The sequence below is a fragment of the Cuculus canorus genome, chromosome 14, assembly GCF_017976375.1.
Source record: "Cuculus canorus isolate bCucCan1 chromosome 14, bCucCan1.pri, whole genome shotgun sequence".
Taxonomy (NCBI): domain Eukaryota; kingdom Metazoa; phylum Chordata; class Aves; order Cuculiformes; family Cuculidae; genus Cuculus; species Cuculus canorus.
The window spans coordinates 5297465-5311196 of record NC_071414.1 but is presented as its reverse complement, the minus strand read 5'-3'; the positions used below and the strand labels follow the sequence as shown (position 1 = coordinate 5311196).

General features: G+C 46.9%; 1 non-coding gene across 1 annotated transcript; it reads right to left on the bottom strand.

The window, feature by feature from the left end:
- Nucleotides 1-13310: 13310 nt before the first annotated feature.
- TRNAD-GUC (transfer RNA aspartic acid (anticodon GUC)) lies at nt 13311-13382 on the bottom strand. The gene has a single exon. It is a non-coding gene; the product is annotated as a tRNA-Asp (tRNA).
- Nucleotides 13383-13732: the final 350 nt, after the last annotated feature.

Below are 13732 nucleotides of genomic sequence, written 5' to 3'. Positions count from 1 at the left end.
TGGCACCCCTGACTCACCAGGACTTGGGCAGCTGGACATTGATGGTGTCTGATGGATTTGGTTTCTTCTAGTCAACCCCTGCTTCTGCAGAGCTGGAGGGAACCGTCCCATGGCTCCAAGCCTGTGGCTTCTCCCCGGAGACAGCCTGACCCCAGCTTCCTTCCCAGCCTCTCTGAACTCCCTGGCCCTCAGAGGAACAGCACAGTGATATTTTTAGCCTGTTTACAAAGACGGAGCAGTACATTTCTGTGCTGCTTGCAGCGAACAAGCACAAGCTGTATAGTTGGTGGGTCAGCTGGCAACCATCTGGGCAGCAATGTCAGGTGGTTTGCCAGGGCAGATGCTGGCATCAGGGGAAGAAAGGGAATCAGAACGAGCACCAGGAGACCATGACCATTTTGCCTTTCCTTTAATAATTCTTTCTTCTTGTGAGGCTCTTCCAAGTGTCAAGAATTTCAGCCTCCTCCACCACTAGAGACCCAGCTTTGCAGGACCAGCACAGGCTCCTCCTGCTCTCCTCTGTCATTGCTGGAGACCAAGAGGCCAGAAAGAACCACAGGAATCCAGTAGCCGTATGTCCTATGTTTTCTCCAGTGAGTTGCATTATCCACCTTAGCAATTTCTTTCTTGATATTTAGGGTAAGAGCAGCAGCTCAGGAGCAGTGGCAACTGTTGTCGTCAGAAAAATAACTAATTTTCCTCAGCTCCTCCTTGGAATCACCTGGAGTTTGTGTGCACAAATCACATTAGTGTTTTGGCCATCCCATCACATATAGAGCATGGGTATCATCTTCCCCTTTCTTTGCAAGATATTTTGAATCCCTCATGCCCTTATCCTCACGTCTTAAATACTTATTAATTAGAGCAGCGTTGCCATGTATGTTGTTTGCATACATCCATCTGAGGCAGAGCACTGCTCAGCTCAGCGAGAGCCCCGGGAGTGGCTTCAGCAAGACGGGTGCTGCTGGGAGAGAAGGCAGCAACCTGGTTGACTGGGGGGACAGGTTGAGTGTGGGGACAGCCTTATCCCACTCCTGGATATGGTTGGCTGCCTCCTGCAGCACTCTGAGCACCTCCAGCCCGCACCAGGGCTCACCTCCCATCACACACGCTCAGGGTTCTGCATCACGGCTCCGCAACGCGCCCTGCTGCATGGTTTGTTTCAAAAAGCTCTGGGAAGGGCTTGTACATCTCCCCCTGTGGGGACACAGATAAAAGCATGTCTGATAGCATTCTTGGGGCTTTATTTTCTTCCACTCCTCTGCATTGTCTCAGAAATGCAAGAGCATTGAAGAGTTCCCTAATTCCTGCTTTGCAAAGCGTTATCATAATGTTGTTTTTACAAGAGAACAGATACAATAATATTAGGTAGAAGAAAATTTATCTTCAGCTCTACTGAGTGTGGTTGCTTTCCTGGTGTTATTTTTGGTTTTAACACCACTAAGCAGAACTATGATGTCTTAGGCACAATTAAACTCAGTCACAATATATTACAGTGCTTTTGTTGTTGTACAGAAAACAATACAAGTAGATTTTGAAGAATCAGTTTGACAAAGCAAGGAGTTCGTCATGCCTAATTTTCCCCCACCTTCCTGTAATGTGAGCCTATCAAACACGCTACATGAAAAATATTTTTTCTCCTCTGACAAATAACGACATATTTACTATCCACAGAAACCTCAGCTCTAACCAATATTCACCAACAAGAGCTCACGTCCACAACTGCCAGCAGTGGCTACAAGTTTGGTGCTGCCTTTCAGCCCACCTCAAATGTCTTGGTGTTCCAACGCTGGAGTCATGACGAGCCCCCACAAATTGAAGTGAGGATTTTCAAGGCTGCTTGAGGACCTTGGAGCCCCCCAGATCATAGATCTTATGAATACAATTCATAAAGTCCTATTGCTCCACTAAAAGTCCCGAACTAGTCCGACAGTCTCTTTGCTGCATCCTAAGGGAAGAGCGTATCGCACCTCAGTACTGGCATCAATAAACTTCCAAACTGGAACTTATCTTCAGCCCAAAGAATAACTTGCTTCTTGTATTGGAAGAGGAACAGGGGTGTTTGCAATAGCAATAAAGCCTCTTGGCACCTCTGAAAGGTCTTCTTATAAAGAGTGAAGTGTCTTTAGGCTCAAGGGAGAAAAAAAAATCTCAGTTTGGCGGTCACAGCTTTGACTTATTTTGAACACAGCCTTGGGGCCGGAGTGAGGGAGGGGCTGGCAGAGAACAGCAGATTGCCAGGTGGAAATCCTGCCACCAAAATCTGTCCCTGCAAAGATGAAGGCAAGCTACAGGTAGACAGAGCCAGGCAAAACCAAGCGAGCTTCGTAAGAGAAAGTTATCTAGCAGGCCATTTTCAGTAACTAGCACATTGATGACTCTTGGCCTCTTTAGGATGCTGCCAACTCCCTGCCAGCGACAGAGACTGTGTGCCAGAAAGGAGGAACAGCACAGGCACTCTGTTTTGCAAGCCCAGCTTTGGCCTCCACGCCACACAGCACAGGGTCACAGTGCAGCCCCAGATGTCACCATCCCCGGGTTGTCCTCAGGCCCCGCGGCTGCGGTGGTTGCCCAGGGCTCCGCGCTCTGCCCGGCTGCCCTTGCCAGAGCACAGCCTGAGTGTCTGGAGTAGGTGGCTTGTGGACAGGTAGCTGGACAGACAGAGGTAGGATTTTTGACATCCTAGAAAATCTTCCTGAAAAACCACGCGGGTTCCAGTTCACCTATTTCTGTAAACATTAAAAATAAAGAGGAGCTTGGAATTGACCCTTAGCTTTGCCAGCTCATCGCTGGGCAGCAGCCACCCCAAAATCCCGTGGTTACATTGGCCACACCGGAACCAAATTTCTCAACAGCAACAGGTAGAAGAAAAAGAAGACATGAAAACTTTAGAAAATGGGCTTTGTAGCAGTCATTCTTAAGTGCTTTCCCTTTATGCTTCAACTTGTTGATACATATTTCAAGACACAAAGAGGAGAAACCAGAGATGCTCAGCAAAAGCTGAGTAATGGACTTTTTTACCTTCTATCCACTAAAAGCTTCGGAGTTCAACTTAAAAAATAACCTCAGCATTGCCTTTCAGTGCTAAGCTGCCCACAAGAGCTATTAACAGGACAGTGTGCACTCAGAGATGCTCTGGAAAGCTTCAGCTCCACCATACCTGGGTTTGTCCAGAACTTCTGTATTGACCTTACTCTAAAATCAAAGCTCTGGAAGATTCTTGTATTCACTTACTTAATATTCTGCACTGCTCTTAAAAGCGTATGTATTTTTACCACAATATACCAGGCTGAACGTCCCCCAAAGGTCCTTCCAGGAACTGCTGTTCTGGAAGGAGTTTTTATTTAGCGTGCATTTTATAAACACTGATTTCATCCTGCTATGCAATGCCCATAATTCCTCCTCCAAGCAACAGGCCAACAGTGCAACAGTCTGTGCACTCACAACTAGTTTACTGAACCATGAATTTTTGGTATATTATCCTTAGTTCTTTATGTACCATTTCCCAAAAGCTGGCATCAAAGGGAATATTCCTCTGTTTACTCCCTCAGGCTTATTTCTGGGCTTGTCCTTGCAACTGCTTGTGGCTATTCAGCTTTGAATATCCCTTATGTGCCTTGAGAAGATGCTTTTCTGTGCTGTGCAGCTGACTGACACCTCCATCCTTTAAAATGCCTACGAAACTCCAGCCAAAGAACAAGTATAAATACTGTGCATCAGAAATCAAGTTCTAGATGAATCTGAATATTTGCAGCTCTATATACAAACCATCAGTTCAAAACACCCACTCGGTCCCACAAGTCAAAAAAGCAGCACAGGCAAAGGCGAGTACTCTGGTGCGACACACCAGAGTGACCCACGATGCAGCAGCATTGGAAGGAGCACACTTGCCAAAAAAGCAAATTTATTTTCATTCCTTGATCAAGGTTGTAGCCTTAGTGCTTGATTCATGCTGGTACGTAATTAAATATGATTTTGGACTGACCTGTGAGGCGTTTTTCCCTTGTGCTTTTCCAGAAGCCATCCCAAGCCCTGCTGGTGGAGCCTCGGGGCTGGTCGCTAAGGCATCGCCTTAGGTGGGGCTTCTCTGGTGCCTCCATCCTCACTCATAGAGCTCCAACGTCTTGGAGAGAAATTGCAGTACTTTAGGACAAAAGCAAGTCCACGTTTACAGCTTTTGCCTCTTAAACTGAACTGGAAAAATTCCTGCCAGGGGAAGGCTGCAGGTAGTTCATGGATAAGCCTCTGGCAAGAGTGGGGAGCAGAGCCCGGCACCAGCATCCCCACCACCGAGCAGAGCCCAGCTCTGAGGTTTAGCTCTCGCCTCATATAAACACAGCCATTCCCTACTGCGCAGGGCAATAAATAAAGAGTGAGGCTACACACGTCTCTGGGAGCATTGTACCTTTACATTTCCAACTGTGCTGCATTAACTATCTGCACAACAGCTTCCTCCTCCTCTTGGGGCTTGCTAATTTACAGTTTCTGTGCAGTACGTCGCGTGCCCACCATCTCCTTTACTAGTATGCAGCTGTTTATTATACGGGATGGGTTTCATCAGGTTTAGATTTTTTTATTTTAATTTATTTTGAACAGAGCAGCCCAGTCTAGAAGAGGAATGGGATGTTTCTCCTGTGTTACGGGGTTAGCCTGAGTGAAGGCTTCATGCAGAGACCATTTGAGTAGAAAAGGTCTCCAGCACTTCGATCAATCAGTCACCTGAGGACCATCCTCAGGGTAACCCTACTCCAAAGGCACTTCTCTCCTGCCCTATCCACCCTCTAAGCAGCAAAAGGAACATATGAAACCCCTCTGCTCCATTACATGCCTGGAAATAGCACCCATGTAAATAAATTCTTATAAGAAAGAAGATGTAGAGGCACGCTCAACCATTAAATGTAGATTTCCTCCCCATTTTGGATGTAAGAATGAAACAGGTTTACAACGGAAGCTACTGTATATGTACAAAAAGCAAACACCTGAGACGTAGCTCAGCACTGACTGGCAAAGTTCCTTGGTAAAATCAGGTAAAATCAGCTCCTTGGAAAAGAAAAGCAATTAATGGGGAGATAACTCGAAGGTGACTCTGAATAACTGCTGGACAGGCTTCACACGTCCACCATTTCCACTTCTGGAGGCAGGTTTGGGTCTGATATCTCACAGGAAGAAATTTTGATAGTATTTTTAGAACCAAGTAGAGCACACGGGAACATTTGCCAGGCTGCTCCAGCACACACGTCACTGACACAGATGTTCCTTTATACCTCAGCTGATAAATCACCCAACACCCACACCTGGATGCTTCTCACTGAGCACTCAGCTGCACCCAGGGGAGGTCTGAGAGCCCCACGAGAGTCTTTAAAGCCTTATGTTGTGGACTGATGCTGCAAAACTGCATCCTGATTAAGACATCTTAATTAATGCCCCTCGGGAGAAGGAAATCCAGGGACTGGAGACAGGCACAGTGGCTGCTCTGAGGCTGTGAAGTGGAGCATTAAGCACCTCCTTCTCAGAGCCGCTGCTCAGTTCACACTGTGGGGCGCACTGGGTGTAATGCATTTGACATAATAAACTTATATGCAGAGCTGATTTTTTTTCGGCTTGAATTTCTAAGACATTTGAAGTTAGTATCTTGATACAGAGAAAGCCCTAAGGGTATCATTCCATTTCAAAAAGAGTCATTAAGGGGTTTGAACAAATGCAATCTTCAGATAAAACTGTGGTTGTCTTTAGGCGATACGAGCGGCCGTTCCCCACCCCTTGCTGACGGGAAAAGGCTCAGAGCTCATCCCTGGCCACGTTCAGGATGCATTACAGGGAATAACCCTTCCACAAAGAGAAGACTTAATGAGATGAAGACATTTATGTTTTAAACCAACGTAAGTCACCACCTGGAGAGTGATGGCAGAGATACACATGGCAACTTGTGCAAGAGGCTGGTTTCTGTCCCAGAGATGACCCGAGCCCTCCAAGGGCAAAGCAGAGCCCTTTGCCACTGGGCTCAGAGCAGCCGAGAAGCATCACACAACTCTGCCACGGCTGCTGCTAGAAGAAGGGGAAAGCATCACAAATGGCCGAGACAAAGACAGCAAAGTAACACAATTATACTCATTTTTGTTTACTTGATGCGTTTAATGTCACTTCCCACCGCAGTTATGCTGGCGATGCTTCTAACCAAACCGAGAGCTTTTTAATACAAGCTCTTAAATGCATTTTGTGCCACCTGCTTCAAGCCTGATCCCACAGAAGTGTAATTTTTGCTCTGCCTATGAGAAAAGGTCATCTGAGGCAGGAACAACCAACAGAGAAACATTGATGGTGGCTGACGTGTCTCCTCCCTGCGATGCAGCCCCTGTGCTGCGAGCAGCACCGGGCAAGTTCTGGCCATGGTTGCTGCCTGCACCAGGGCTGTGCACTGCTTGGATGGCTCCCATGGGAAGACAGCGAGGCCAAGAGGGCAGAATCACAACCAGGTTTGGTGCCTCTAAGCAGCCCCAGCCCCTGGCATACTGCACAAAACTCATTTTTCCTTGATGCCAGATCAAGGATGTAGTTGACTGTGGCAGTCATCTACAATTTCATTGAGATATCACAGCTGTGAAGAAGGAAATCTGTGTCATAAAGCAAAAAAAGAAGTCATGAAGAGTCAGAGTATTCACATAAAGGAACTGAAGTCCCTCCCGTTGTCTCCCAGACATGATCCTGGGCTCAAACAAAAGGCACACTGAAAATAAAGCAGCAGCTGGGAAAAAGCAGCAGAGTTGCTCCACATTCCTAGAAGTTTCTCACATTCCCTTGTCTGTCTTGGGACTTCTGAAAGGGCAGAAATATTTCTGGAAACATCAGGCCGTGCTGAGATGAAGTGAACATCCTCAGTCAGCAGATGCCTTTAGGTAATGTTGGCATTATTAAATTACCCAGAATGGTAAAACAACTTATTTGAACAACAACAAAAAAGCCATCAGGGTCACTGCAAAAATCATCTGCACTGTCATAGCATTGAAGGACAATATATAAATGTTTTTATGTACTATTTAGCATCTCCTTTGTGGAGAACTCAAGCATTTGTGCATCTGGATTTCATCTGCACCCAAATGAGACTGTGAGTGTAGTATTTAGGGTTGAGCTGGCTGCAGCTGGTAACCATGTGTCTGGATACTGCCACTGTCTCTCAGAAATGTTTAAAGGGGTGTGTAAGCATATGTATACTGTTAAAAAAGATAATTAATGACTTAACAGCTAAGCTCAAACTTGAGTCATTCTTTCACTCAGAAAGATGTAGTGAGCTGAGAAACATCCTGTGTCAGTCTACAGCAGGCACTGAGTGGCAGGGCTGGCATCGGCATCAAAATGTGCCGATAGCCTCAAGGAAGAGAGATGTTCTATTTTTCTCTGTATGCAAAATTTAGCCATCTCAGGTGCTAGATACAAACATAAGAGGCTTCTTCCCCATCTCTAACCTAACAGCTAAAGCTGTCATTTCCCAAACAGATCAGACCAATGGAGAGGTTTCAATACCAGAGGCAGGGTTATAATTAAATCAGATATCCCTGGTTAACATTCACACGCAGAGCAAAAAGCGTATGTGCTATCTGCCAAGCACAGCATTTACAAATAGGGTAAAAGCAGCTGTATCGCTCTCACCCCCGATCATATTCCTCTGCTACAAGCAGTAACATGGAGATCACTTCTTTCCTCCTCAAGTGGAGTGTCCAGCCAAGATTTTAGGATGAATTATACAAGGCAGGAACAAGCAGCACTGTGGTACGGAATGGAGATGGATACATTGGCAGTTGTGTTTTCTTGGGCAAGTCAGCTGTCCCTTTGGAGAACAGTCTTCACAGAGAAATTAAGGGAGCAATTCAACCTTTAGTTGAACCAGTCTGAAACATCCACAGGAAGGCTTTGGTCACCTGTTGTAAGCTTATTACACCAAAAGGAGTAAATGTCCTCCCACGCTGCAGCCGTGATCCCAACCAGCCCCTGCTGGCGGTCTCATGGGCACCTCCCACCCACCAGAGAGACCCTCCACACTCCAGTGGGGCTGCACCCCTCCCGTTGCTCCAGCTGGGATCTCCTATTTCAGCTCCGTCATTTCCAAAACTACACAAACCTGTACGCCAAACCAAGGGGGATAGCAGGCACCAGCAGGAAGCCTCCGGAGAGCTGTAGGACCTAACGTCGGAGTCACAGACAGGACAGACATGGCCAGTTCTTGCCAAGGAAACACACGCTTCAATGTCAGCAAAGACCAGAGACCTTCAGGGATCAACGTGCAAAACCCAAACCACTGACTGCAGCAGTCAGAGCCCAGTTCTGGTACCTCTACAGCACCGGGCGTTTAACCGCAGGGAAAAGGCAGCTTAGCTCTAGCAAGTGCATAGCCTGGGGTATCAATGCCTGGAAAAAAGCAGTCTGGAAAAAGCCAGAGCCGCTAAAAAGAGGACCAGGCTCAGCTTGTTTGTGTAAAGACACCTGCCGGCACAATAAACCTGCAAACCTTTGTCTCCCTGTGCCGGGACAAGCTGTGGCTCCCACAGCTGAGCTGTGGTCAGGACCAGATGCTCACCTGTTTCCCATAACCCTTCTCCCTGCTTCCTTCTTGCTTCCCTCAGAGTTTTTCAGCTTGTTATATGTTACAGTCCCAGAACCTGGCAACAGGGTAGGGTTTTGTAGTTTACACAAACAATCTTTTAATACATTTGTGGAAAAAACGTGGCAATCAGCGGGATTATAGGAGCCCACTGAACCCAGGATACTTGCTTGGTGGACTTACTATTTTTCTATCAACTTGTTATTCTGACACCCTTAAACTATGGATTTCCTTTTGAATGGTAAATGTCATGTAAACGCGGTCATTTAAGATTCTGCTTCACCAGCATTGTTCTGTGGAACATATGAACCTTTTACACCAGGAGGACAGCAGATAGCCTTCCAACGAGGCTGTGAGTCTGCGCCAGCACAGGGATTTTCACGATAGCTTTCCAATGAGGCTGTGAGTCTGCGCCAGCACAGGGATTTTCACGCTATTTTAAGCATTTCCAAGTTGTCTCAAGCCTTAAGTGATAAAAACATCAAGTAGCGAGAGTGCACTGAACTCCTTATTTTGCTGTTCAGCTAGCCTAGCGGGAACGTGCTAACATTTCAACGTAAGCAGCAGTTGGAGGCATTTCTTTCCGCTGCCCCACGAGGCATTAAGCAGGTGTTAACCAGAACCGCTGGATTTGCCCAAAGGCGAGAGCCAGGAGCTGCTGCCCTAGAAGGACTGGTATTAACCACAGACAGGCTGTGCCTACGGTGAGGGAACACAGACCTGCTTTAATAATAGCACCGGGGCTAAGGGTGACAACAGATGACTTAAAAGGAGCAGCGGCAGGTTTTATGGAAACAATTTAGTGGCTTAAGGAAGATTTTATTAAGTCTTAAGGATCAAATAAAACTTGTTTCAGCGGGTTCGCTTGATCACTCTGCCAAGGACAGTGTTTGCGGGTGCAGGGGTACATATAGCCCAGGGTGACAGAATAGCCCATTGCCCATCTGCAACACTTCCCTCTGCTCTTCCAGCACATTTACGTGCAGGACGTCAGGCTCCCAAGTGCTTTTACTGGCACCACTGGACAAAGAATTCATCTGTACGTGATAAAAACACAGCACGAGGCTGTGTGCACTGCCAGGCTGCACGTGCTGAGCCTGTGCCGGCTGTCAGGTGGATCTGCAGGTAGAGATGAGAAACTGGAACAAGGCAGCGCTCACCAAAGCCACGGCAGCAATTCCTGTGTGCTGAGGAATGGCGTGCAACATGCTGCAAAGTTGCTCTGGGGGGACATGAGGGAGTCACTTGGTGAAAAAAAAAGCCTTTTTAAAATATGTATTTCTTTTAAAATAGGGATTAGAAAATAATGTGTAAAAAAATGAGGATGCGTTTTGCAGGAATATACCTGAAGCTTATCCACAGCTAATGAGCAGGCAAAGCAGAGTCTAGAGCTGAAGGAATATTTCTTTAATTTATTTTTAAAATAAGGTGCTGTCACTTTCCCAGGAAATTCTCTAAAAGGGCAATATTATGACAATAGCCCCAGCTTTAGCTTTCATAGTCTTAGAATGACACAAGTATAAGGCTATTCCAGGCTAAAAAGTGACAGCTCAAGAGGATCCCTGTGTCTCTGAAGACATAGCACGAAGAGCTGAGAAGCAGGTTATTAGAGCCTGAAAAAGATACTTGCTCTGAGTAAAATACTGTTGATAACAACAGTACGTGGGAGTAGGAGACAGGGTAGGACAGCAGTCTTGTATTTCTTCAGAGAACACGGGCATTTGGATGAAATAATGAGTGATACTGTAAACCAGAATCATATTTCAAATAGACATGTAAATGACAAGCGTTACTTCAACATGCAGAGTTTGAAAGAGTTGTTAAGAAATCTCTCCAAAAGCACTGGATTTTTATTCTCCAGCGACACTTTCCACCCGCGTGAGCTGCGGTGACCGGGCACGAGGCTCTTAGCGGGGACATCTCTTTTAGTATTTTGTTGAAAACCTCTGATTTGGAAAAACCTGTTCCACATCCTACAATCCAGTAAGTGAAGTGACCAGAGACTAGTGATGTGTTAATCAAATATTGTCAGGCGTGACCAAAAGCCTTATTGTGCCAACCAATTGCATTTTAACACAAGCTTTTTGAGGTTAAACCGCGTGTCCTGAAAACAAGAGCCCATGAAGTGTGAAACCCAACTTTACCTTCAATATTGCATCTATTCATGAAAAGTAATCTCTAAACCAGCTCTTTACTTGTTGCTCTTGGTTGTCACTGTGACACTGGTCGAGGTTTCTCAGGGGCGCAGCGTCTCCATGCCCTCGCCTGTGGTGGGCTGCAGGGTGAGGGCACACCCAAAGAATGCCCCAAACTCCAGCAGCGATGGAAATTCTCCCAAGTCGAGCAGGTATCCCAGCATACCATCTAGATTGTTACATTTTGTTAAACCATATTTTATCCAAATGTAAGTAATTTAGCACTAAGCTTAGATAGGTTTCCTCCTTCAGCGGTTTCAGCCTCCCAGTGAAGTCCACCTGGAACCAACCACCACTTCCAGGAGAAAGAGTTGCAGAAGGTGGCACAGACCAGAAGATGATCACTAACATTGTGATCGAAGCAGGTTTGGATTTCATTGCTCCAGAAGAGCTAGATAAACCCCTGCAAGCATAGGAGAGGGGCATCAGGTTTTCAAGGAGAACCTCTAGACCTGGGCTTATAGATGTGACACCTATTGCAGAAACATTCGTTGGAGTAAAACAACCAAACACTTGCTCACTAGGAAACTTAAATGTAAGTATTTCTTTTCTGTACAAAGTGTTTAGTAATTCTCCCTGAAAGTTCCCCAAGACGTTTGCCAAGCAGCCTGTGACTCAGAGGGTGGGTGCTTTGGAGATGCCCACGCGCCAGCGGCTCCTGCAGCTGCCCCGGCCCGGATTTCCTGTTTTAGTTCCAGAATCTCACATTTTCAGTCCCACGTACCAGTATTAGTCACCACCTGCAAAGACGATGAAAACTCTGGAAGAAAAAGTAAGGAAACTCTAAAAGAGGCAGCGGGATTAGTGCCCGAATGTGGAAGGTGGCAGCCACCGAAACACAACCCATCACCATCAGCCCCTCTTTGTTAGCCACCAGGAGCCTGCCAACATCCATGTGATGCTCCTTCACACCCACAGGCTGGCACCAAAGGGTTTTTGTACAGCTCTCTCTGGGCTTCACAACAGAAGCAATCGCTGTTTCTGTTCCTAGCATCCAGCCTGGAACCAATGTCAGTGCTGGATCTGCCGTAACAACTTCAGCGGCTTCCTGAAGCCACCGTGCCATGGACCAGGCTTTGCTCCGAAAGCAGAGGCAACCACGCAGGTTTCCCAGTGAGCGGCTCACTTCTGACAAAGCCATTCTACTGAAGTGGGGTGGCTCTTCTTTTAGAAGAACCTCTTCAAACTATTAGTAGTCATATATGTTTGCTGGGCTGGTTAAAAAAAAACACAAAGTTTTCAGGTGAAGGTTTGCTTTCAAAAATGTGTTTTAGTCAAAATTTAAATCCCTCTGATGTTTGGCTTATAAATTTAATAATGGAGATGATAATAAGGAACTACACACTTGAAATAAGGTACCAAATTGTATCAATAAGGGCATTTAAGTCTCTTACAAACTATCAAGGGTTGTGATTAATTAGTTTTTAAAATTAAGGTTAGACATTCTTCTAGAACAGGCACTAGAGGCAGCTACATGAGGAATTTCCTTAGGGGAATATTACTGCCTCTGTTAGGCAGCATTCGTTCTGCAGCACTATGAAGGCTTCTGATAACTGACCATCCTTCCAAGGAGCACAGGAACCCACGGCGCTGGCTCCAGAAGCTGTGCCCAACGCTCACGGGATGCCTTCAGCATCTCTGTCGCAGTGCCACAGTCCTTTTCACCACCAATGGCCTGTTCCCTATAACAGAATCACCTGAGTTGGAAGGGATCCACAAGCATCACCAAATCCAACTCCTACCCCTACGTAGGACAGCCTCAAGATTTACCCCACGTGTGTGAGATCACAGAATCATAGAAGAGTTTGGATTGGAAGGGACCTTAAAGATCATCCAGTTCCAACCCTTCTGCCATGGGCAGGGGCACCTCCCACTGGCTCAGGCTGCCCAAGGCCCATCTAACCTGGCCTGGAACACCTCCAGGGATGGGGCAGCCACAGCTTCCCTGGGCAACCCGTGACAATGTCTCACCACTCTCACGGTGAAGAAATTCCTCCCAATGTCCAGTCTAAATCTGCCCCTCTCCAGTTTATACCCATTCCCCCTCATCCTATCCCCATGAGCCTTTATGAACAGCCCCTCTCCAGCTTTCCTGTAGCCCCTTCAGGTACTGGAAGGTCGCTATAAGGTCTCCTCTGAGCCTGCTCTTCTCCAGGTGTTATGAGCCCAACTCTCTCAGCCTTCCTTGGTATGGCACCGTCCAATTCGATTCTTGAATATTGCCAGGCTTGGCGCCATGACTGCCTCCCTGGGGAGCTGTTCCAGTGCTCCAGCACCTAATGAGTGAGGAACTTTTTCCCAGTATCCAACCTATAGTACTGGTGGCTCCGGCACTCGCCCAGATAACACAGGGAAGGGAAGGGTGCGGGTGAGGCAGAGGGCTGCAGGGAAGGGTGCGGGTGAGGCAGAGGGCTGCAGGGAAGGGTGCGGGTGAGGCAAAGGACTGCTCTGTATCCCATACACGACAGACAGAAGAACAAATAAAAACCCAGCGCGTGTCGGACAGGAAAATACATCACAACCTCCCCGTCGGGGAATCGAACCCCGGTCTCCCGCGTGACAGGCGGGGATACTCACCACTATACTAACGAGGAGTGTGTACATGGTGTGCACAGTCGTTATCTGGCCGCCCCCAAGCAGCATGTTCGTTATCCTGCTGCTGCTCCTTTACTGATGCTCTTTGCAGAGACCACTGGTTTTCTCTCCTGTCCCTCCGCTGTTCTTGCTGCAGGGCACTGGTTGCTCTGGCTGGAACAATCCAGCCTCGATGGCACAGAGACACTGCTCAAAATACCAGGGTATTACCATTAATGCATTAATTACCATTATTACATTAATGATAATTCCATTTGAGCTTCCTCATCCTCCCTCAGGTGTGCAAGCTCTGCTCATACCAACTCAACCAAGAGCTTATACCACCTTTGCTAATTCGACTGAAAGAGCA